At 38.2% G+C, this 27,286-nt stretch overlaps 1 pseudogene; it reads left to right on the top strand.

Moving 5' to 3' along the window:
• LOC139033279 (gamma-taxilin pseudogene) overlaps positions 1-25,438 on the top strand; it is a 40,509-nt pseudogene extending 15,071 nt beyond the window's left edge.
• The last annotated feature ends 1,848 nt before the right edge of the window (positions 25,439-27,286 follow it).

The following is a 27,286-nucleotide window of genomic DNA, read 5'->3' as shown; positions in this document are numbered from 1 at the left end:
GAATAATAATTGGGGCTTTTCATCCTACTGATTCTTGAAAAAATGGCAAAGCTGTCCTTACTGGATTTTGTAATGAAATAGAATCTCAGGATCACCTACTAATAAAGGCTAACAAAGGGCAAACAGAAAATTAACACAAAAAATAAGGTAACTTGACGTGAATGGGCATTTCTCAGATTTAGTACTAGGATATACTATCAACAATTCTCCTCAAGAAAAGAATTCTGTAATAAAAAACAATGTTTGGAAAGCACTGCTTATCCTTTTTCTTGCCTATCTAGGATATTATATTGGGGGCTGAAACTCAAGACATCATAAAGATAAAACTGAACCCACCTTGTGGAATAAAGTATATATTGGATGTTAAACAGTTTCATAAGCATATGCCTGTGTTCTCATAAGAGTGAATTCTGAGTATTATATTGATAGAACTTTTAAAAGCATAGATCGCCTGAAAAGCTTAACACAAGTAAATGGGCCAGCTATAAGCCAACAGAGTGGTTCAGTTCAGTTCACTTCAGTCGCTCAGTTGTGTCTGACTCTTTACGACCCCATGGACTGCAGCACACCAGGCCTCCCTGTCCATCACCAACTCCCGGAGTTTACTCAGACTCATATCTATTGAGTCAGTGATGCCATCCAACCATCTCATCCTCTGTCATCCCTTTCTCCTCCTGCCCTCAATCTTTCCCAGCATCAGGGTCTTTTCCAATGAGTCAGCTCTTTGCATCAGGTGGCCAAAATATTGGAGCTTCAGCTTCAGCATCAGTCCTTCCAATGAATATTCAGGACTGATTTCCTTTAGGATTGACTGGTTGGATCTCCTTGCAGTCCAAGGGACTCTTAAGAGTCTTCTCCAACACCACAGTTCAAAAGCATCAATTCTTCAATGCTCAGCTTTCTTTATAGTCCAACTCTCACATCCATACATGACTACTGGAAAAACCACAGCTTTGACTAGACGGACCTTTGTTGGCAAAGTAATGTCTCTGCTTTTTAATATGCTATCTAGGTTTGTCATAGCTTTTCTTCCAAGGAGCAAGCATCTTTTAATTTCATGGCTGCAGTCACCATCTGCAGTGATTTTGGAGCCCCCAAAAATAAAGTCTCTCACTGTTTCCACTGTTTCCCCATCTATTTGCCATGAAATGATGGGACCAGATGCCATAATCTTAGTTTTTTTAATGTTGAGTTTCACACCAACTTTTTCATTGTCCTCTTTTGCTTTCATCAAGAGGCTCTTTAGTTCTTCACTTTCTGCCATAAGGGTGGTGTCATCTGCGTATCTGAGGTTATTGATATTTCTCCCAGCAATCTTGATTCCAACTTTTGCTTCATTCAGGGAATACATGCTTACTCTAAATAGGGCAACTGATGCTCATCTAATACAGGTTGTTGTCACATGGGAATACTAAGATGGATGAGCCAGATCTTCTTAGTTTCCAAAAGAAGTTGGTAATCTGGATTTGTATTAGAGTTTTCCCAACTTCTAAATCACCCAACATCTGTAAGTCAAATGTGGGCCATTGTTGGCCAATCTAGCTCCCTTTCTGGCTGCCAAATCTCCTCTACAGGATATTAGCAGAAACACTTGATCTGTTGTGGCTATGGTGGTGTCTGCTCCAGTTCTCAACTAGATTATCTTCTTCCACCAACCTTACTGGTATTTTTATGTTCGTATCCTATGAGTTCACATCCCACCTGCCACTTCTCTTATCAGTCAATACACATGATATAATAGTTAATGCTAATCTCTGGATTTGATTTTGCTTAGCGTTCAGCTTTTAAAATTTAAAACCTTGTACTCTAAAGAAAATCTGCTGTGTATCTGTTGTTCTAACTATTTCCTTTCCTATTTACTCCTGTTCAACATGGTCAGTGTGGAAATGCAGAAAGTGCTATGACCTCAAAACCACAGTGGACTCTGCTAATGCTTCTGCACAATAGCTTCTGGAGCGGCAGTGAGAGAAATTTCACTGACTGTGGGGAGGGAAAAGGACATCTTTCAGGTTAAGTCCTGTTTGAAAGACATTTCTTCCTGAAGCCTGTTTGCCACTATCAACAATTGAAATTAAAAGGAATTGGTTGACTATTTTTTTCATTGTATGCATTAATTTTATTTTTTAATCCAAGTAAAGGGAATGGCAACCCACTCCAGTATTCTTGCCTGGAGAATCCCATGGACAGAGGAGTCTGGCAGGCTACAGTCCATAGGGTCACAAAGAGTCGGACACAACTGAGTGACTAACACACACACATTGTTGATTTACAACATTGTGTTAGTATCAAGTGTACAACAAAGTGATTCAGTGATATATATTTTTTCTTTTATAAGTTATTACAAAATATTGAATATAGTTCTCTGTGCTATACACTAGGACCTTATTGCTTATCTGTTTTATATTTAGCAGCATGTTAATGTTAATCTCAAACTCCTAATTTATCACTCTCCCCTTCCCTTTTGGTAATCATAAATTTGTTATGAGTTGACTATATTCTTATGTGTAATTGCATACACTATATAACTGTATTATAGTCCTTTTGTCCATCTCCTCTACTAGACTCTGAGTACTGAGGACACTCATTCATTTCAATCTGCACAATGTCAAGCACAATGCTTGGCACATAGTAGATGCTCACTAAAATGAATGGATACATCCATCTTGCACCGACATTTTCCACCCCTCCCGCCAGTGAATTAAATCAGAAGTAGCTGGTATTCATGACAATGAAGCATGAAAACCATGCCAGAAAGTATTCTTATATGTAACCTACAAATCGCCAGTCAAAACTTTGCATACATTTTACTTTTCAATAAAACATCAGTGTGAAGCAAATACTATGTAGAGCTCTGGTAGGCTGAATGTTGTTTTGTCACTAAGTCACGTTTGACTCTTTTACAACCCCATGGACTACAGCCCACGAGGTTCCTCTGTCCATGGGATTCTCCAGGCAAGAATACTGGAGTGGTTGCCATGCCCTCCTCCAGGAGATCTTCCCAACCCAGGAATTGAACCTGTGTCTCCTGAATTGGCAGGCGGATTCTTTACCACCATGTCACCAGAGAAGCCCCATAGACTGAATAATGGCCCCCAAAGATATCCATGCCCTAATCCCCAAAACCTGAGACTATAAACTATCACTTCACATGGTAAAAGGGATAGTGCAGATGTGATTAATGTTATATCCTAGATTACTGGAGGGTGGCCAATTCTATCTACACAAATCTTAAAAGCAGAGAACCAGGGAATGGGAGGAGGGTTCAAGAAGGAAGGGATATATGTATACTTATGGCTGATTCATATTGTTGTACAGCAGAAACCAATACAACATTGTAAAGCAATTATCTTCCAATTAAAAATAAATTTAAAAAATCAGCACAAACACATTGAAGTTTTGTAAAATAAATATAAGTAAAATGAAAATCTAGGCAGCAAAAAAATAACAGCAGAGAATGCTTACCAACTGTGTTGAGAGAGAGATATGAGGGAAGCAAGATCAGAGAGATGCAACACTGTTGCTTTTTGAAATGGAGGAAGAGGGCCATGAGGCAAAAAATGTAGATGGCTTGTAAAAGCCTTCTAGAACCTTCAGAAGGAGCACGGCCAAATGGTGACATTTTGATATTTAGCCCAGTGAGACCCAGGTGAGATTTCTAACTTATAGAACTGTAAGATGAATAAATTTGTGTTGTTTTTAAGCCAGCAAGTTTGTGGTGATTGTTTTCTTTACAGCAGCAATAGGGAACTAATACAAGAACAAAGCCAGCTGTCATATTAAGAAGTTTCTGGCAATACTCATATTGCTAGATTTGATTGTTTTCTTTACTAAACATTTGTTAACTCTTAGATAAAAATGATCATTAAGCCTTCATAAGCCAAAGTAGAATATGCTTTAATGTCAGCAATGTTCAATAGAATACTTTATAAGCATCCTATTTACCTTTAACAGCATCCATTTCATAGAGTATGGTGATTAACATTAAGAATTCTGAGTGCTGAGCAACATTATCCAGCTGGCTGGGAGAACACTGCCTTCACATGGTCCTTTAACACAACCACTTACAAAGCCCTCTATAAGGTCCCAGAGAATAGGGGTTATAACAGGAATTGCACAGAGGTGAGTCCATTTTTTTTTTAAAGTATTTAATGTCAGACAAATTTGGGGACTACAAAAGCCTTGTAAGTCAGATATTTTTCCTCACTTACAAAAGATTCTCACAGAGCTTTAAGGTAAATGAGCCCTTCTTCCCATCCTGGGGAATGGGGCTGGCTATGTGACACTTCAAGATGATCACCAATAATGTCTCAAATGAGAGCTCGGATATGAAAGCACCTTGAAACTCTTAAATTGCTATATAAATGAAAGGGACTATTATTGCTGCCAAGCTCCCTTCAATCGATTCGAGGTCCTCTTCAAGGCTCTACTCACATCTAGCATCTCATTAATAATGACAATGCCAACCCATATTTCCAGAGCTGTTTTAACCTTCCAGTGCTCCTTTACTTGCCTCATTTCATTCTTTTCTCCCTAGAAGCCTATGACATAGGAGGTTCAGGTTGTATTAACCCCATGGGCAGAGGAGGGCACTGAGGTTGAAATTAGGTAATTGCAACTCAGCATATATACCAAAAGACATTGAATAGTATGCTTGAAATAGGTGAATGGTGTGGCATATGAATTCCATCCTAATAGAGCTGTTACATTTTAAAAAAAATCATTATTACCTACACATTTTAAAAAAAACCATTAAGTGACTGGCCCAAGGTCTTATAGATGGCAACTTTCAGTGCTGGATCTTGCTGGCAATGACAGAGACTCAGGGAAGTGGAAGAAACAGAAGTAGAACAGTGATTATTTCAAACCACTAAATGTCAGATCATGAGACATGATAATTTCAAGCTCTGCTCAAAACTGAGTTCTCCTCACCCCATCCCACTGCAGAAGCTTTTAAATTTCTTGCTGCCTTGATCAACTCCACAGGCATTGTGTTAAGCCTGAACCTGGAAGGTAAAGGCTGTCAATAGATGCAGCTCCACAAAGCAGGTCAAACAGAAGCGTGGCAATGAAGCAGAATTGCCCACGCACTTTCCCAATGGACTGTGTTTACTGACACTTGTTCTGTTTGTCTTGAATAAATGTCCAAAATAAAAGCGGTTATTCCAAGTTGATTTACTTTCATGTACAAATCAGATACCCGTGCAACACAAAGAAGCTTTATCTGTTGAGTATACTCCATGATAATTTCCATTCCAGCTTTTAACTGGGAGGAAAAAAGAGCAGCAATCATCTCCCAAGTTACATGACAACAAAAACCAGATCTCAAAATAACCATCATTCTTCATTTATTTTTCCATTACAGAAAGCATATGCATCTTGTTATGACACAAATATTAGTGAGAATTTTCTAGGCAGAACTGTGCATCTCTCCCCATCTCCATAAAAGATGTATACTCATTTTACTTCCACATAATTCCCAGGGTGCACCTGATCTACGAGCTGATATTTCTTTGTGAATATTTAGGCTAATGTCTGCCCTGGTCTCCTGTGCAGAATCAAACAAAACTTTGCCCACTCAACTTTAGTCAAGTATTGTGTGTTTGCTTATGAACATTGCCTGGGAAAAAAAAAAAGGTCATCTATTTTAAATAGATTGTTTGGTATCTCTATAAATGAGGGTCCCTAAAAGGCTTTGGGGTAATTTCATTTGCAAGGAACACATTTCAAAGAAGCTTTACATTTACCCAGACTATAGAAAGCTATCCCGGCTGGAAAATGAAAATACCATCTCACTAATTACATCCTTTCATTATTGGAATAAAGTTCAGTTTGATGAACCAAGGCTGTTTCACTAAGGGATAAGTTCAAATGTCTTTCTCTGAAGATGAAGGGCATTTAGTAGATTTCATTGTCCTTAGAAGCATGTCTCCTTAAAAAAGGTGTGATGACCCCCTAACTATGAGAAACCTTTTGCAAGTGCCATTTGTGTTCCAGAATTTTACCACTACTGAAAGTTTTCATTGCAAGCGATCTGCCTGTAACAAGCTCTTATTTTGCAACTTAGATAACTGACCCATAGGAATGTGTGCTAACTCTTCAATTTCCCAAGTAAAAAGAATTTCAATTTTGACTCAAATTTTTACTGACTTTGTATCCAACCACATCCTTATGACTCTCTGTCATATGCCAACCCATTTTGGCCACTTTTAAATTGGCGACCTTCCCTCTACATCGCTAACATTTTTTTCACTTGACCCAAGTTTCACCTCGACACTCCTTTCCTGACAACTGAAATCATTACATGTAGATTAACTACACTGTGTTAATGGCTTACTTTAATTTGTCCCTCAACTTGGTGGGTGTGGAGGGTGAAGCCAATACACAGAGAGAAGGAAGCAGAAGTACTCATAAATCAGAAAGGATGAAAGGGGCTTTAGAAATACCTTGTTTATAGTCAGAATAGAGGTAATAAAACATCTGCAAATAGGATTTCACTGGTGGTCCAGTGATTAAGAGTTCTCCCAGTGCAGAGGACACAGGCTCAATACCTGGTCCGGGAAAATTCCACATGCCATGGGGCAACTAAGCCCGTGTGCCACAACTACTGAGCCTACATGCCCTAGAGCCCGAGAAGCCCATGTACCACAACAAGATAGTAGTCTCCACTAGCTGCAACTAGAGAAAGCCTGTATGCAGCAATGAAGACCTAGCACAGCCAAAAAATAATAAAATTTAAAAGAAAAGAAATGTCAAAAGTGTTCTTAAAAAAAGGTCTACAAATAATAATTGCTGGAGAGGGTGTAAAGAAAAGAGAAGCATCCTACTTCGTTGGTGGGAATGTAATGGAGAACAGTATGGAGGTCCCTTAAAAAACTAAAAGTGGAATTACCATGTAACCCTGCAACCCCATTCCTTGGCGTGTATCCAGAGAAAGCTCTAATTCAAAGAATTAGAATTAGTGCCCAGTGTTTATTGCAGCACTATTTACAATAACCCAAGACATGGAAGCAACCTAAATGTTCATCAACAGATGAATGGATAAAGATGTGCTACACACACACACACACACACACACACACACAAATAGGCATCTCAGGTGGTGCTAGTGGTGAAGAACCTGCCTCTCCAATGCAGGAGATGTAAGAGACGTGGGTTCAACCCCTGGGTCGGAAAGATCCCCTGGAGAAGGGCATGGCAACCCACTCCAGTATTTTTGCCTGGAGAATCCCACAGACAGAGGAGCCTGGAGGGCTACAGTCCATAGGGTCACAAAGAGTGGGACATGACTGAAGCAACTTAGCACACGCACACACAAAATGGAATATTACATAGCCATTTAAAAGAATGAAATAATGCCATTTGCAATAACATGGATGGACCTAGAGATTATCATACTAAGTGAAGTAAGTCAGAAAGAGAAAGACAAATATCATATGATATCACTTATATGTAGAATCTAAAATATTAAAGTATGACACAAATGAGCTAATTTTATAAAACAAATAGACTCATAGACATAGAAAACAAACTATGGTTATCAAAGGGAAAAGGGGAGGAGGAGGGATAAATTAGGAGTTTGGGATTAACAGGTACATACTATCATATATAAAATAGTAGGAGTTTGGAATTAACAGACACTATTACATATAAAATAGACAAACAACAAGGACCTACTATATAGCACAGGGAACTATATTCAATATCTTGCAATAATCTATAATGGAAAAGAATCTGAAAAATACACACATGACTAAATCACCTTGTCATCAGAACATTGTAAACAAAATATATTTCAGTTAAAAAAAAGAATGGCTCAGTGGTAAAGAATCTACCTGCCAAGTAGGAGACATGAGTTCGATCCCTGGGTTGGGAAGACCCCCTGGAAAAAAGGAAATGGCAACCCACTCCAGTATTCTTGCCTAGAAAATTCCAAGGACAGAGGAGCCTGATGGGCTCCAGTCCATGGGGTTACAGAATCAGACATAATTTAGAGACTAAACCACCACTCACTATACCACCCTTATTTTACATATATGAAAACTAAATGTCACAAAAAAGAGATTATTTATCAAAAGTCACAATTAATAATCATGAGAAATGTGGTCACTAGAACTCAGATTTGGAGAAGGAAATGGCAACCCACTCTAGTATTCTTGCCTGGAAAATCCCATGGACAGAAGAGCCTGGAAGGCTACAGTCCATGGGGTCGTAAGAGTCAGACATGACTGAGTGACTATACCACCACCACCAGAACTCAGAGTTCCTAGAATATTCCTGTCTAGGCTTCCAACTTTTGCTGTTTCATAGATCTATGTAAGTTTGGACATCTCTTCAACCTTATAGTTTCCTAAACACTTCTCCTCACTCATCTTGCTTGCTTTCCCCTATCTCTTTGTTTTCTGTTTTTAGATACCCATAATACTCTGTGCATATTTTTATTTTATTTTATTTATTTTATTCATCATGCTGTACAAAGAATTGATTTCTCATGTTTTGCCTTTGGATTGTGGACTTCTTGAGAGCAAGAGCTGAGTCTTGTTCATCTCTGAATCTTTAATGTACACCTAGCACAAAATAGGCAGACATCAAGGTTTCACTTTAGATAAAATAAAGTTGGATTTAAAATATTAGCCTCAACACTCAATTATTAAAACTGCACTAAGACATATACTTAATTGAAAACAATCTCCAAATCTGACAATATACCTTTTTTTGGTGAGGCCATGGGGAAAGAGCCATCAAAATCATTACTGCTGACAATTCAGGGAAATATAATTTCAATGGAGGGGAATTTGGCACTATCTGAGAAAATTACGTATTTATTTAGCTTTTGACCCTGGAATCTCACTTGTAGGAATCGATCTCAGTGATATGCTGGAAAAAATATGGAAAGATGTGAGCCTAGTACTATTTACTGCAGCACTATTTGTAACAGTAAAAGACTGGAAAATCACCTAAATCTTCACCAAGAGAAGCCTTGATGAATAGATTACAGTACATCTACAAAATGAAGCATCCGGTTTCAAATGGAGATGTTAAGTATCTGTACATCCTATTGCCAAATAATTATCAGGATATATATTTTAAATGAAAAATAGCAAGGTAGAAAAAAGGTTGCAAATATTCTAGCATTTATCTACTATTTATCTAAAATGTATTTGCTGTATTAAAATGAAAAGTGAAAGGATAAATCACAAAATAATGGTTACTAATATGAGAAGAGGAGTAGAAAGAAATGAACAGTGATAGAAGCTAGGTTTCTTGGTTTGTTGATTTGCTTAGTAGAATATACCTTGAGTTTGAATATACCTTAATTTGTAGTTTGACTTTCTTAAAACCTATGGAAATATTTTATATAATTATAAAACAAAATTTCATTTAGAAAAGCAATCCTGGGGCTTCCCTGGTGGCTAAGAGGGTATAGAAAAGCAATTATAAAATAAAACAATAAAAAAAAGTAAACAAATGAACCTAACCAAGTATCCAATTGATGACATAATCACAAAAAGAGGAACAATTCTTAGCAACTTTTAAATCAGAGTAATTTGGTGGTATTGATTTACTGGGATGTGCCCTATGGATAAAATGAGTGAAGAGAAGTATCTTACAATTATTTTCAGTAGTCATATCATATTAGTAATATTGGCATTGTTATTCTGAGGCTAAATCAAGTGGGCATTCATAGAGAGGTCACTGAGAAGCATGGTTAAAAGGAGATACATGGGGGGATATTCCTGGTGGTCCAGTGGTTAGGACTCCATGCTTCCATTGCAGGGGGTGAGGGTTCAATCCCTGGTCAGGGAACTAACATCCTGCATGCTGTGCGGCCATAAATTTTAAAGGCAACACAGGGGTAAAATCAATAAGGTTAAGTTGAATAAGGGTAGATAGTACTAAAATGAATTTTTCCTTTTAAGTAGGAACCACAGCTCTTTGGGTAAATTGCTGATTTCAACAATGGTGCAGGGAATGTACAAAATAAGCCTGGAATGTGTTAATACCATAAAGCAAGATAACCATCAACAACTTCCGGAGTCATGTCAAAAGGACTCAAGAACACACCTGAATAAACTTGGAATGGCTTAAGATGGGATCATATGAGCATCAGTAAGGATATGAACTACAATAAATTTAAACACACTTCCATACTTTAAATATGCTGATATCCATAACCTTATAATGATACTAACAAGAATCATGGCTCACTTTTGGAGGACACCAGGAAAGAAATCCATTATTTTGAAAACTGGTAAATGAGGAGAAATAATCATTTGTCTTACTTTTCCTATATGACCTATACCTCATGGCTACTGAAGAGTAGTTTAGGAAAAGTTTCTCTTTGTGTAAGTAAGCTAATGAATGAAGAAAATATAATTGAGAATGTCAGCATTAGGTAATCCCTATTGAAGAGATGATCCTGGGCAATTATCATCAATGACTGACAACATCACAAAAAAAGAGAACCAGGTATCAGGCACTTCTGAGGGAAGCACACTGCATGAGGTAGCCTTGCCCCTCCCCCAAGCTGAATGAATATCTAATCAAGCCTATATATCTAATGACCAATTTACAAGAAATACAAAGGACAGAGAAACATGATAATGACACCACTATTATTGGAACACAGGTAGCAAAACAAAACTGTGAGAACTTTCACAGACAAAAAAGTCATTTTCTCAAAAAAAAAAAAAAAAATTACAAAGAGGAATTCCCTGGCGATCCAGTGTTTAGGACTCTATGTTTTCACTGCTAAGGGCCCGGGACTCAATCCCTGGTTGGGGAACAAAGATCTTATCCCAGCAGCACAGCAAAAAAAAAAACAAACTTACAAAGTAAAACCAATTATCTGAGAGCCTAGATATTGAAAAAGATTGAAGAGATAGAGCCGTGTATCATAATATATGACCCTTATATTTGCTTTTAAACCAGAATGTCTTTTTTCTACTTTTATGCTTAACCTGCCAAATTATTTAGCTGGCAATAGAATCCTTGATGGGAGAAGGAAATGGCAACCCACTCCAGTATTCTTGCCTGGAGAATCCCAGGGACAGAAGAGCCTGGTGGGCTGCCGTCTATGGGGTCGCACAGAGTCGGACACGACTGAAGCGACTTAGCAGCAGCAGCATTTAGTTTTGTCAATGAAAAAAAATCTGATGTTGGACTAATTTTATTTTTTTGGTTACCTGTCTTTTTCTTCTCTGGAATCTTTTAGAATCTTTTCTTTACTCTTTGTGTTTCAATCAAACAATTAATGTATGTTATATAAACCTTATTTGGATTCCTATTCAAACAAACTATTAAAAGATAACTACTGAGGAGTGGTTATTTGAAGATATTAAAGAATCACTGTCATTTATTTTTAGGAATAATTTTGAAAGGGCCCTTAACTTTAAAGATACATTTAAATAAAATAATATGTCTAAAATTTGCTTTAAAATAGCCCTAAGTCTGTGGCTGGGGTGTAAATGAACAAAATCAGTTATGAACTGAGAATTACAGAAGCTAAATGATGGGTATATGAGGGTTTGTTATACTATTCATCCAACTTTTTACTTTTTTTTTGTTATACTATTCATTTCCATACAGGTTGAAAAATTTTAGTAATAAAATACAAAGCTTCAGTCTGAAGTTTATCACTAACTAAGTAAAATTGGGTTTAAGTAAGGAAGTAAGTGAAAGTCACTCAGTCATGTCCAACTCTTTGCAACCCCATGGACTATACAGTCCATGGAATTCTCTAGGCCAGAATACTGGAGTGGGTAGCCTTTCCCTTCTCCAGGGGATCTTCCCAACCCAGGGATTGAACCCAGGTCTCCCGCACTGCAGGTGGATTCTTTACCAGCTGAGCCATAAGGGAAGCCCGAAGAATTGCGTTTAGTATTTCCTTATCAAACCTTCCATTGTAACCATTTTAGTGTCTCCTGGCTAAATCTCATTAATAAGAGTGAATGGCAGACAGATCAATTCTACATACCAAAGGCTTTAGGGAAAACAATAGCTGATTTTTCTTCCTCAGTCCACACCTAGGGGAAAGGTTGAAAAAAATCCTTCAGTGTCCTCTTCTTATATTCCATCAGGATAATTTCTGTCAGCAAGTTTAAAAGAGGTCATGATGAAGCTATAAGGACTCACTGTACTAATGAACTAGATTCAAGCGAAAAAAAAAGTAATTGAAATGGTCTGTTGTATAAAGCCTGGTGTAAAAAAGGTGAGTAAAACTGGGCTTGGTAAAGGTTGGTCTAACAAACCACAGGGAAGACCTGTTTATCCTAGCAGCTGCCTTCATAAACTGAAATGATGCTTAGAATCAGATTGGAAGCTTCATCTTCCAGTTTTATCCAATAGGAGAACAATCACGGGTCAGGTAAGAAGGACATCAAGATCCAGCCTCTTCTACAAGAATAAAGGGTACAGAATACCGGAGTGGGTTGCCATTTCCTTCTCCAATACTCTAGACTAGTAAGTAAAAGATGGCTAACATCTTATTAGATCAATGAACAAAATCCTTGAATAGACATTTCTGAGATGATGAAATATAAAATAAAAGGCTAATACACATAAAAGGATGATCTGTTCGATCTTACTTTTAAACTGGGAAATGAAAATTAAAGTAAAATGCCAGTAACAAACCATTAGAAACCAACCCAACAAGTTTGTTAGAAAATTTTAAAACCTGACAGCACCAAATGTAAGTAAGAATTTGGAGATAGGAGAACTTGAGTAAAACTCTAATATATAAATTTATAACAATTCATTAGAAAAATTTTTGTAAATAAAGTTATAAAGTAGAAAGTTGACATATCCTATAACCCAGTAATCTCACTCCTAGGTATGAAACTGTATGAAATTTTTAACATGTATGTGTATATGTAGCAAATGATACTTGGAGGAATCTTTATGGTAGTCTTGATACTAATAGAAATAATAAAATAAAAATAGAAAAAGCCCAAATTTCATTTAAAGGACAATGTGTTGGGCTTCCCAGGTGGTGCTAGTGGTAAAGAACCCACCTGCCAATGCAGGAGATGTAAGAGACGTGGGTTCGATCCCTGGGTCAGGAAGATCCCCTGGAGGAGGACATGGCAACCCACTCCAGTATTCTTGCCTGGAGAATCCCATGGACAGAGGAACCTAATGGGCTACAGTCCATGGGTCACAAAGAGTCAGACACAACTGAGCAACTAACACACATGCACCTGTGTGCATGCTCAGTCACTTCAGTCGTGTGGGACTCTTCATGATCCCATTTACTGTAGCCCACCAGGCTCCTCTGCCTAAGGGATTCTCCAGGCAAGAATACTGGAGTTGGCTGCCATTTCCTTCTCCAGGGACTCTTCTTGACCGAGGGATTGAACCTAGGTCTCCTGCATTGGCAGGTGGATTCTTTACCATCGAGCTCTTCCCCGCCCCTGGGGAAGCCCATCAGGGACTCTGCTGCTGCTGCTAAGTCGCTTCAGTCGTGTCCGACTCCGTGCGACCCCATAGACGGCAGCCCACCAGGTTCTGCTGTCCCTGGGATTCTCCAGGGACTCTAGGACCCTCTTAATTAGTCTAGGAGTTCCAGAAAGCTTGGTGTACAAATTAGGAAATCAAGACAGACATCAAGTGTTACAGATTTGACAAATATGATAGTATTGGGAGAAGGCTGCAGCTTTGGCGCCTTGATGTCCTAGTGATTCATACCCAATACTAGACACCTGGATAATGAATATGATCATAAACACCTGACTGACTTGTCACGTTTCTTTGTTCTTTTTTTAAATGCATGGTTCTAAACTTGGAGGCTGAAAGCATTCAGTGCCTACAGCTAAACAGCGATGGGAGAAGCAGCGGCTGACACGTTCTGCTTATTTCTGTCCTGTTAGCCCTGACTGCAATGCATAATTTCCTGCTGAGGTGCCACACCTCATCTTTTAAAAACTGGGTCAAATATCATAGTTTCTAGGAGACATTTCCTGATCGAGATGGGAAAGATAGCTCGTCCTTTAATCCCCCAGAGTATTCTGCCTGTAATTCTTTTATGATATTTATCTTTCCTTGCCTTTTTCCTTTTTCTTATATAGTCAGCTTGCCCTTATGAGATGATAAACCTTCAAGGGCAAGGATCATGTCCTCATCTTTTTATCTCTCTCACCACAGAGCAGATACTATAAAAGTTATGTGTTTGATGGAAAGTTTGTCTTCCAAGATGAAACTGATTCAGAACTTCAGGTTTAAAATGAGGTGGGCTAGCAGTGTCTATTTTACACGCACCCATTTTCCAACAATAATAATACGTATGAAGAGAGGAAAAGAGATAAAAAAAGAAATGATTGCCATGCAAGTAATTGCCAGAACCTGGAACAGTTTTCATCAAATTATAGGACATCCAGAATGAAGTTGGCCATCACAAGTGGAAGCTGGCATGTGCTTTGCAAGTAGAAATGAAAAACACCTGTTATCCTGATAGCACTGGGAAGAGGCATCACCATCCCCCAACACACTGCCTGGCCCCCAGGGTAGGTACCATTCAGAAAAACAGGCAGCCCAACCAATACAAGGCAGGTAATTTTTTTTTTTTTTTAGGTGACCAGGTTACCATTAAATTCTCTCGTTAGCTCTTACCTTTCTAATTCATTCAGTGCCTATAACTCTGTGAAGAAAGCTGAGCACTGAAAAAATTGATGCTTTTGAACCGTGGTGTTGGAAAAGACTCTCAAGAGTCCCTTGGACTGCAAGGAGATCCAACCAGTCCATCCTAAAGGAGATCAGTCCTGGGTGTTCATTGGAAGGACTGATGCTGAAGCTGAAACTCCAGTACTTTGGCCACCTCATGCGAAGAGTTGACTCATTGGAAAAGACCCTGATGCTGGGAGGGATTGGGGGGCAGGAGGAGAAGGGGACGACAGAGGATGAGATGGCTGGATGGCATCACCAACTCGATGGACATGAGTTTGAGTAAACTCCGGGAGTTGGTGATGGACAGGGAGGCCTGGCATGCTGCGATTCATGGGGTTGCAAAGAGTCGGACATGACTGAGCTATTGAACTGAACTGAACTGAACTGAAGAAAACAATGTGGCAGAAAACATGAACTAGGAACTGGTAGTTACATTGCATTCTGCAAGGAATCAACCCAAGTTCACAAGCCTTGTTTGAATTAGGAAAGGATGCTCCCCCTTAGTGGATCCAGGCTTATACACACACATTTTGTAGAATGAAATACATGTTAGACTACAACTCCCACTAAACCAGATGACCCTGTGTAGAGCCAAACCTGTACAACCATACTCAGCAGCTCTGAAGAGTCCAAGGAAGTCAAAGCTGCAGTTGGAGGAAGAGATGGAAGCATAACTGGTACCGGTGGATGCTGCTGGCACTTAGAATTTTTCATTTTCTCGTTATTCTAACAAAGTCTGCTTAGATAAATGGTTCTCAACCCAGGGGCAATTTCAGTCCCCAAAGGATATTAGTCACTGTTTTGATGGGTTCACTAGGGGAGGACATCATCTTGGTGATCACACTGGTAGCTAGTGTGTAGAGGCCAGGGATGCTGCTAAACAGCCTATAATATACAAGATAGCATCACCACCCCCCCCACAAGCACACAAAAGAATGATCTGGCCCAAAGAGTCAATAGTGCCAATGCTGAGGAACCCTGAATTAGGTAAGTGCTTGCTAGTATTGTAAATTGTGTGAAGAAATAGAAATATCAATTGAACTTAAGAATAAGATTTTGTCTATATGTAATTGGAGAAGATGAAGGGAAAAGGCATGTCTCTCACACCTCACAACACTGGGATAGACTAGATGTCTCCTTGTTCAACGAGAAGCAGAATACATGATGAGTATGGGGTCTATGAAAGGATACTGCCAAACACAGGAAAGGTGATGTTTTTGAAGACAGCAGAGAAGCAGATTTTGACAATTATTTGTCCCAGGAAAAAGAGAGAAAAAATAAAGTTCTTAGTATTCTTAATAGAATTTGACAAGACATGGTCTCCGTGAAATAAGAACAGAGAAAAATGAATAAGAGATAAGACAATGTTATGGAAAATCATCTAGATAAGCTGAAAAGGAGCTGTGTGGGAAAATGATTCAGAGGAGACTAAAATAGCAAACCATGAGTAAAACTCTACAAGCACAAAACAACAGGACTAACACTAAGGAAACACCACTAAATAGAGGGCAAGTTGAGAAACAGTAGTGGCAAGGAGAAGACAGAAAAAAACAATGGTAAAAATTTTTAAAAAGAGATCCAACCACAGATAATTGGCATTCCAAAGCAAAAGCAGAATAAATGGAACAGATATAATAACAAAAAGTACAATAATTGAAAACTTTTCTGAAGTGAATATATACTAGAGTCCAAAATTCTCAGGGTTTCCTGAATACCAGCAAAAAAACCAAAATTTTTTTATAAATAAAGATTTACTGCTACACATATTCTCACAAATATTTGACTTGAATTTATTAACAATAATTAAAAATATCCTACAAATTTTGAGGCATACATGGGTAGGGGCATGTTTTGCTACATAGAGATAAATATCAGCCATTTCAGATTTCACAAATCTTCCTTGATATACTCAAAAACATATGTTAATAATTGTGTAATAGAGACTTCTCTGGTAGGCCAGAGTTTAAGACTCTGTGCTTCCAATGTAAGGAATGCAGGTTTGATCCCTGTTTGGGAAACTAAGGTCCCACATGCTGTGTGTTGCAGCCAAACAACAAAAATAAATAAATAAAATTTTAAAGTTAACTATATTTTTAAAATTGTGCAAAATATATAGAGTTCTAAGGAATAAACATTCTGCATCAAGAACTTATAGTTAGACGTCATTTATTCATAGTAGATATGAAAGAGCCTGAAAAATGCCTCAACCAAAAGTGTTTCTTAAAACAAGTAAATAAACAAACAAAATTCTTGGCCACATGGTATTCCAGCCCACCTAGCAATGAAACTCAAAGGATAAGTCAAGCAAAGGTGATTCCTCCCTTAAGAGAATGGCCATGGGTCACTACATTAAATAAACATGGAGCCCCCCAAAGAATATAAATATGATTCTAAAACTTGAATGCAAATGGTAAAAAAGTTGTGCTAGAAGAGATCTATGATGAATAAAACATAATGGCATGCCAACATTCTAGATCTTAAACCCTAATGGAGGGCGATGGACAATTAATAAGGAAATGATTGAGCACATAAATAAACAAAAGAAGTCATTATAAACGCTATTAATATTACAAAGGAAAGAAATAGGATACTGTGATGGAGAATAACTGGGTGACCTACTTTCATGAAATAACTTTCCTAGGATGTTTCGCTGAAGCTGAAACACCTGAAGGATGAGTAGGGAGAGGGGCAGAGCGTACTATGGGTAAAAGTCATAACCGTTGCACAAGCCCTGTGGTGGGAAAGAGCATAGTGCATTGGAAGCATCAAGCTACAGCCTCAATAGCTTCTTTCAGAGTGAGATAGGAAAGCATGGTTGAGACTTGATCGTAATGAGACTGGCAGGAGCAGCCACATCATCTCAGCTCTTATAGCCTGTAGCAATGGTTTGCGGTTCTATTCCAAGAGCAGTAAATTTTAAGCTGAGAAGAGATAGAATCTGATGTATTTTTCAAAAGAAAAGTATAACTGCTCTTTGGAAATATATTGAAATTCTTTTACATGACACAGAGACAAATATTTTGCCATGTACACAAACTATTTCAAAGCACAGAAAAATATGAACAGCTTCCCCCATGATCTTTGAACAAAATATAACCCATAAAATCTGACAATGATAGCTCAGAGGAAGAAAGCTAGAGATAAATGTCACTGATAATATGTATATGAGTCCTAATTAAGATAATGATAAAACAAATTTATTGGTATATTAAAAGCAAAATATAACCATGACAATCCCAGGGAAATATAGATCCCCAAGATTTTCAACATTAGGACATCTATTAATATAATCCATTGGATGGAAAAGCTGAATGAGAAAAGCCAGATAAATATCATCAAAGATGGAAAAATTAAGTATTTGATAAAATTAAAGGCCTATTACTGACTTTGAAATTTCCAAATAAACTAGGTATAGAGGCACCTTTTCTTAAGATGTTGCAATTTATCTATTGTAAATACATCCTAAAAGAGTTTTTTTAAAGTTGCTCAGTCATGTTTCATTCTTTGTTTTCAACATTTTTCTTCAAGTTGCTAAAAAATGTAACATCAACAATAGCAAAAAGAGCCATAGAAACATTTATAGAGGATTTACCATATGTAAGACAGTGGTGTTATTTTATGTAACTTATTCCCTTTAATTTTCACAATAATCTTCACAATAAAATAAGTAATATTTTATCTCCATTTTATAGCTGAAGAAATTGAGATTATGAATAGATATGACATATAGGAAAAAAGATGCAACACTGTCATTATTTGTGAATGATAGGATTATATGCTTAAAAATCCAAGAAAGCATATTTCAAGTGGAACACAGAGTTAAGTTGGCCATATAGTTTTTAAAAAGACATACTTGTAAAGCAGAAAAGAACAGCAGACAAATACACTGAGACATACGTTTTTATGTACTCAAAATTGTAAATTTGTTAATTCTTGCCAAACTAATTAATATATGTAGATCAATTCCAATCAAATACCAAATTGATTTATTTTTTATTACATATAGTTCATTTACAATACAATGTTAATTATAGGTGTACAGCATTGTGATTTAGTATTTTTGCAGATTATACTGCATTATAGCTTATTACAAGATAATGGGTATAATTCTCTGTCCGATAAATAGGCTGTTATTTTTATCTATTTTATATGTAGTAGTTTGTATCTATTTACTCCGTACCACTAATATTTCCCTCCCCAGATTCCCTTCCCTCTTTGGTAACCACAAGTTTGTTTTCTATATCTGTGAGTCTGTTTTGTATTTCTGTTTTATATGTACATTCAGTAAATTCAATTGTTTTGGATTGATAAATTGATACCAAGATGACTAATAGGGTGAGAATATCTGTGGAAAATTTGAAAAAAGAGTAGTAAGGAAAGATTTCTCCTATCAGACAAATATACATCATGAATCTAAGAAAGTGAAAATTCTAACATTATTGTAAAAATAAAATATCTAATCAATAGAACATAGTAGAAAGCCTGAAAAAATTTTCATATAAAATAATATAGAATAAAGCAAATATGTTATTTCAAATAAGAGTAAAATGATGAATTCTTTAATTTTCCTGATACAACTGATTTGAAAAATAATATGTTCAAACCCAACCTGATTTCATAGCACTAAACTATATAATAGGTAGACTAAAAACTAAACTGTAAAACAACAAATATGTAATAAAGCCAGAAAAAAAATAGGTGATTATATCTCACAACTTGATTTTTATAACTGAAAAATATTATTGTTTTGGAAATAAAGGTACTAAAATAATGATTTAGAGACATATAAATATAAATATTCAATATAAACAGGGCAAGGCACATGAAGAGATAGTCATTAAAAGGAAAATATAAATAGTAAATAAACATTAAAAAATTCAACCAAAATAAATGTATGATCCTGGGCAAGAACATACTTAGACTCTTAAAGTGTCAAAGTCATCATTTGTAAAATGATAAAATAAGAAAGGGGAATACTTTGTCTTCACTGTGCGTGAGTGGACAGACAACTGGTCATAAAATGTCTACTGTGATTAAAAATGAGGTACAGTCTTTGAATCGGGCTGCCTCCTTATTAAGGATATGCTTCTATTTACCATGCCAAAGAAAAGTAGACTATAGTAGATACCTCAGTGGATTTGTTGATAGAAAAAGTGGGTCACAGTACCCTTTCAACATAGCCAAAGTGCAGTTCAGTCATCAAAATTTTATGAAGAATCATTTTTCTGCTTGATTTATATAGGTGCTCCCAACCAAGTCCATATTTCTGTGTTGCTAGGGAAGATGAAATTTATTAGATGTTTTTGTCACTTGCAATTATATAAGACACAATTCGACTATTCTTTTCTCTTAGAAATATAGAACATCTCAGAAAATATTTCAGATTATGTTGACCCTTCAAGTCCTATGGAAGATTATAAGTACTTTGATGAAAAGAATTGCTCTCACAAGAGAAAAACAAATCTATGAATGTAGTATTTAAACCTGAGGAAAAAATTTTATTAAAAAAAAGATACAATAATATGGAAGGAGGAAATGGCATAAACAATAAACCTCTGGCTACAATCTTGCAGCAAATTTATAAATCAATTTTTAAAATGGGAGATACATTCAATTAAAAAACAGTAATAAATAAAATGTGGGATAGGAAAAAATTAAGCATTTATCTATCTATTGTTCAGTTCTGTGCTATCCAGAATACTTGAATAAATATCTTTACTGAATGAGTGAATGCATAAACTCAAAGACTGGTTATCTAGTGTTCCATTTCACAACAGATTATAAGAAGCAAATTAAAAGGGGACAGATTGAAAAAGTTGTCAGAGACTGATAGTTTGTATAAAAAAGAAATAACTGGTAGCAAAATTATTTAAGCACACTTAAAACTCAATATTGAAAAAACTAAGATCATGGCATCTGGTTCCATCACTTCATGGCAAATAGATGGGGAAACAATGGGAACAGTGACAGACTTTATTTTCTTGGGCTCCAAAATCACTGCAGATGGTGACTACAGCCATGAAATTAAAAGACGCTTGCTCCTTGGAAGAAAAGCTGTGACAAACCTAGACAGCATATTAAAAAGCAGAGACATTACTTTGCCAACAAAGGTCTGTATAGTCAAAGCTATGGTTTTTCTAGTAGTCATGTACAGATGTGAGAGTTGGACCATAAAGAAGGCTGAGCACCGAAGAACTGATGCTTTCGAACTGTGGTGTTGGAGAAGACTCTTGAGAGTCCCTTGGACTGCAAGGAGATCCAACCAGTCAATCCTAAAGGAAATCAATCCTGAATATTCATTGGAAGGACTGATGCTGAAGCTGAAGCTCCAATACTTTGGCCACCTGATGTGAAGAGATGACTCACTGGAAAAGACCTTGATGCTGGAAAGATTGAAGGCAGCAGGAGAAGGGGACGACAGGGGATGAGATAGTTGGATGGCATCACCGATTCAATGGACATGAGTTTGAGCAAGCTTCAGGAGATGGTGAAGGACAGGGAAGCCTGGTGTGCTGTAGTCCATGGGGTCGCAAAGGGTTGCACACAACTGAGCTACTGAACAAAAGAACAATATGCAAACACAGCCTAGAGCCGTTTGCTGAGGGTCAGATAGCTTTATAAGCTTAATGGGGGAGGGAGAGGCTTCCCAGGTGGTGCAGTGGTAAAGAATCCACCTGCCAATGCAGAAAACACAAGAGACTGAAGTTTGATACCCTGGGTCAGGAAGATCCCCTGGAGTAGGGAATGACAATACATTCCAGTATTCTTGCCTGGAAAATTCCATGGACAGAGGAACCTGATAGGCTGCAGCCCATGGGGTCACAGAGTCAGACACAACTGAGTGAGCACTCATGCATGCAAGCTTAATGAACCCTGGGGTTGTCAGAGACATTACAAGTCCAAGCAGTAATTATAGACATAATAACACCTCCTAGAGAAGGACCATATATTATGTAGATAGGTACTACACCATGGGCTTTATGCATACCATTTCACTTTATCCTGATAGCAATCTTATGGGATTGGTATTATTATTATCTCAATGTTTTAGGTGAGGAAATAAACAGATTAAGCAATTGTCAAAGGTTATACTGATCATAAGCAATAAAGTTTGGACTTAACTGCAGTCAGACTCTAAACCCCTTATCCATTCTGCTGTTTTGTCTTCCCCAGTCAGGTTCACACACCATACTGTGTTGGAGAGTCCAAGTGCCCGTTTCTTATCTAATGCTGCTTATCAACAAATCACTCATTTCACAAGCACATTAAGTACTTTATGGAACTAGTACTGTTCTAGGGATTATCCTAAAGGAGCCCCTATTCTAACGAGAGAGCACGTGTACAAAAAAAATTATCAGCAATGAAGTAAAGCAGCTCTAGCATTTTTCTTGGTGCTAGAAGGGGATGAATTATCATTACATATTTGCAATTCTTTACAACAAAATCTAATTTCAGTGCATATTTTTCATCTCACTCTTGTTCATAGTTATCCAAAAGTGCTGCCTCCTAAAAGCCCAGTGACATTTCCACCAGTCTTTCAAAAATGATGGAAAAGGAGAAGGAATTTCTAAACAGAGACAAGGAAATACACAAATGCATGAAAGCAACAAAGAATAATAACTAATGTAGCCACTGGAGAGTCTTCTAGATGGCTAATGATCGTTCTCAAACTTGAGCAATCTGGAACCTCTGCCAAAACCCAGATTGCTGGTCCCCACTGCAATAATTCTGATTCAAGAAATTTGGGCTAGGGCTGAGAATCTGCATTTTAATTAAAACTTCACCCTCTCACCCAGATGAATCTGATGCAAGACATGAAGAAGAAACCCTGGGCTAGAGTTTTCTAAATGCAAGAAATAATGGAAGGCCAGATGCAGGAAACCTAACAGCCTGGTGCATCTTTGGCATCACACCTCAGGCAGACTCCTGGGCCTCAGCTTTGGCCCCTCGGTAGGGTTACTTACTACCACACAGACCTTCAAGTCATTTTACCTATGAGCCGCAGGTATACATACAAGCCCAGCCATCTGTGGTCTTTTTTGGTTTTCTTAGCTTATACTCCAGTGCAGTGCTCAGAATGAAGCTTAAGTACCTGCTTAGTGGCTTCTGTGTGCCGGGGGAATGAACACACCAACAGGTCTTCATGAATGTTAGTTACTGGTCAAATCTATCCTTAAACAGCCTATCCTCTACTCCCCTCTCTTCATCTGTACCAGTCTGCCCCTTCCTCACTTGGCACGTGGCAGTCTCCAAGATTGCTCATGTGCTACAATTGGTCCATAAACCAAAGAGGAACTATGTGTCTTTCAGGAATGATTTGCAGATATTTGGCCCCAAAGGTATGAATTGGGCCAGTTTCTGACTATTGTCCCTGAAGTATGAAAATATGGGCCTATATATAAAGCACACAAGTTTTGTTGCAATTTTTTTTTTTTTGGCTGCACCATGCAGCATGTGAGATCTTAGTTCCCCAACCAGGGATTGAACCCGTGCCCCCTGCATTGGAAGTGCAGAGTCTTAACCACTGGACTGCCAGGGAAGTCCCTAAAGCACACACGTTTTAAACTCTCCCTCTGAGATATTTCAAACAGGAAGGTGGAGAAAATGAGGTTGCAGTTGAGAAAAACAACTACTACACCACAATAAAACTTGAAGCCAATTTAATACTTGACCAGTATTCATTAAGCAACTGATGTATTCCTGGAACTGTACGAAATTCTACAGGAAAGGGAATGGCATTACTCTAGTTCCCAAGTAGCTTAGGGTTCAGGTGTGAAAAAGAAAACTAAAGCACATGAAGATATGTCCTTAAATCCTACACCCAATTCTGATTTGAGGGTGTGTGTGTGTGGGATGGGGTGGGTGGGTAAGGGTTCTCCCAAACCAACAAGCAATGTTGCAGACACCAACTGGGTATGTTACAATTCAACTCAGTTCTGACACGATCTACTAGAAAATACCATCAGGTTAAGGGTTCAGTCCTACAAGACCACCCCCGCCCCCACACACACTTCAGACGCCAATCTCAAGTCCAGGCTGTCACCTGTATTTCTGATCAACTGGCTATAGATCAGAGAATCCAGTGACCCCCTCCTTGGATTCTTGGCTCACAGAACTCAGTGAATTGCTTACTTATGGTTTTATTGTCATTGTTTAGTTGCTGAGTCGTGTCAGACTCTTTATGACCCCATGGACTGCAGCACGCCAGGCTTCTCTGTCCTTCACCATCTCCCGGAGCTTGCTCAAACTCATGTCCATTGAGTCGGTGATGCCATCCAACCATCTCGTCCTCTGTCGTCCCCTTCTCCTCCCGCCTTCAATCTTTCCCAGCATCAGGGTCTTTTCTAATGAGTCAGCTCTTTGCATCAGGTGGCCAAAGTATTGGAGTTTCAGCTTCAGCATCAGTCCTTCCAATGAATATTCAGGATTGATTTCCTTTAGGATGGACTGGTTGGATCTCCTTGCAGTCCAAGGGACTCTCAAGAGTCTTTTCCAGCACCACAGTTTGAAAGCATCAGTTCTTTGGTGCTCAGTCTTCTTTTTATGATCCAACTCTCACATCTGTACATGACTACTGAAAAAACCATAGCTTTGACTATACGGACCTTTGTTGGCAAAGTGAGGCTACTGCTTTTCAGTACGCTATCTAGGTTTATCATACCTTTCTTTCTGAGGCACAAGCATCTTTTAATTATGTTTACCAGTTTATTAAAGGATATGATAAGTGATATCCCAGATGGAAGAGAGGCACAGAGCAAGACATGTGGGAGAGGACATGGAGCATCCATGCCCTCTCCTATACTACTCTCCCCAAATACCCATGTGTTCACCAGCCCAAAAGCTCTGTAGTCCTCATCTTTTTGGGATATTTATAGGGACTTAATTACATAGGTATGATTGATTAAGCCCTAAACACTCTTTCAACTCCAGAAGAGAAGCTGGCAGCTCTGTAAGAAATATGCCGATCCTCTGGAGGAGAGCAGGAACATTCAGAAGCAAATGAAGATTCTGCAGAAGAAGCAAGCCCAGATCGTGAAAGAGAAAGTTCATTTGCAGAGTGAACACAGCAAGGCTATCTTGGCAAGAAGCAAGCTGAGTCTCTGCAGGGAACTTCAGCGTCACAAATAAGACGTTTAAAGGAAGAAAATATGCAGCAGGCCCAAGAGGGGGAAGAAAGATGGAAAGAAGCCACTACACACTTCCAAATTACTTTGAATGAAATCCAGGCACAGCTGGAGCAACATGACATACACAACGCCAAGCTACGCCAGGAGAACATCGAGCTGGGCGAGAAGCTGAAGAAGCTCATTGAGCAGTACGCGCTGCGGGAGGAGGTAGGGGCGATCAGGTGTTTAGGCGACGTTAGTGGGGACTGTTCCCTGTCACGACGAACCAAAACCATTCACTGAAACACTCATTCTGGGCTGTTTTAGAACCTTTTTGTACATGTAGTGGAATCCTTTCCTTGCAGGATTCTTAGGGATGCCCAGAAGTCACTGGATTTGGGTCTGTGAAGCAATTTCTTAGAGACAGTGTTAGGCACAACTTGTCTTCCATGTGATTCTGGAAGATTATGACCTGGGCATAGATTTTTCCCCCCTTATCCAAACTAAAAATGAGTAAATACCTGGCCCCCAAATATGCTGTATTTTAGACATCTGTAATAATCTATATGGTCTACACTACCATTGCATTCTGGAGAAGGAAATGGCAACCCACTCCAGTTTTCTTGCCTGGAGAATCCCCATGGACAGAGGAGCTGGTGGGCCACAGTCCATGGGGTCACAAAGAGTCGGACACGACTGAGTGACTAGGCACCAGCACCATGATTGATTAAATCATTGGCCATTGGTGATCTGTTGCCCTCGTTGTCCCAGAGGTCTGGGGGTGGAACTGAAAATTACAACCCTCTAATCACAAAGTTGGCTCTCCTGACAACCAATCCCTGTCCTTGGGTGCTTTCTAAAAGCTACCTAATTAACATAACAAAAGACATCTTGATCTCTTTCAACACTTAGAAGACTGAAGGTTTTAGAAGTTCTGTTCTAGAAAGCTGGTAAAGACCAAATACATATTTCTTATTATAAATCACAATATCACAGTGTGTTAAATTGGACTATAAAGATCAGTTTTATCAGTGTCAGGACATTTCCTTCATGCTGATTAACTGTGTATGTATGAATGCAGAGTTTATGTGACTGGGGGACTAGGGGATTCAAGGGGTGGGGAGCTGGGTGGGCCCCTGCTCTTTGCAGAGATTGCAACTGATGGTAAGGGAAGATAACAAGAAATCAGAGAGGAAGCCCCACTCCTCAAGGTTGTTATATACAGCAGGGATTCAAAGATAGGAAAAAATACTTAGAAAACTACTCAAACCACAAATAACAAAAAGTGGATACATTTATAATCAGCAGCAGCTGGACAGAGCTATATACAATAAAACCTCAATTAACTAATCAAATTTCTTACTATTCAGATCTTGTTCCACATTCTAAATTTAAGCAAAAGGCTGAAGTAAGTAAAAAACAAATATCATATGATATCACTTACATGTGGAATCTAAAAAAAAATGATATAAATGAATTTATTTACAAAACAGAAAGAGTCACAGATGTAGAAAACAAAATTATGGTTACCAGAGGAGAAAGGGGGGGGGGGGGGGGGGGGGGGCAGATGAATTGGGAGGTTGAGATTGACATATACACACTACTATATATAAAATAGATAACTAATAAAGACCTACTGTATAGCACAGGGAACTCTTCTCAATGTCTGTAATGGCCTATATGGGAAAAGAATCTAAAAAAGAGTAGATATATGTATATGTATAACTGATTCACTTTGCTGTATAGAAGAAACTAATGCAACATTATAAATCAACTATACTCCAATAAAAATTTATAAAAATAAATTTAAGCAAAAGGCAGTGACCAAAGAAGCCAACACATAAAATTTCAATAATATCTATTAGGTATGTCCAATTATCAAAAGACTTACTTCTCTCATTTCATTAACAGTCCCTCATAAGTTATTGAGAACAATAAAGTATTTTTGCAGATCACTATACAGTGAAAAGTGAAAGTGTTAGTCACTTAGTCGTGTCTGACTCTTTGTGACCCCCATGGACTGTAGCCGGCCAGGCTCCTCTGTCCATGGGATTCTCCAGGCAAGAATACTGGAGTGGGTAGCCATTCCCTTCTCCAGAGGATCTTCCTGATCCAGGGATCAAACCTGGGTCTCCTGCACTGCAGGCAGATTCTTTGCCATCTGAGCCACCAGGGAAGCCCATTGGCAAACTATTATTCATATATATTATCTCATTTAATCCTTACATCAGCCATCAAAATAGGTTTGTTTTTGTTTTTTTGCCAAGCCATGCCGCATGTGGGATCTTAATTCCCTTATCAGGGATTGAACCTGTGCCCCCTGCTTTGGAAGTGCAGAATCTTAACCACTGGACTGCCAGGGAAATCCCCTGAAATAGGAATTTTTATGACTCAAATATTATAGATGAGAAAACAGAGACTCTGGCAATCAATACCAAATCAGTAAAAAGACCCCCCAGTCATCAAAAAAATAGTCCATTTTACCCACTGTATTATTTTTACTAAGACGAAAAAGTCATCCT

Source organism: Odocoileus virginianus, unplaced genomic scaffold, assembly GCF_023699985.2.
Source record: "Odocoileus virginianus isolate 20LAN1187 ecotype Illinois unplaced genomic scaffold, Ovbor_1.2 Unplaced_Scaffold_1, whole genome shotgun sequence".
NCBI classification, from domain to species: domain Eukaryota; kingdom Metazoa; phylum Chordata; class Mammalia; order Artiodactyla; family Cervidae; genus Odocoileus; species Odocoileus virginianus.
The sequence above is the reverse complement of the archived record's forward strand: the minus strand, read 5'-3'. Positions and strand labels throughout refer to the sequence as shown.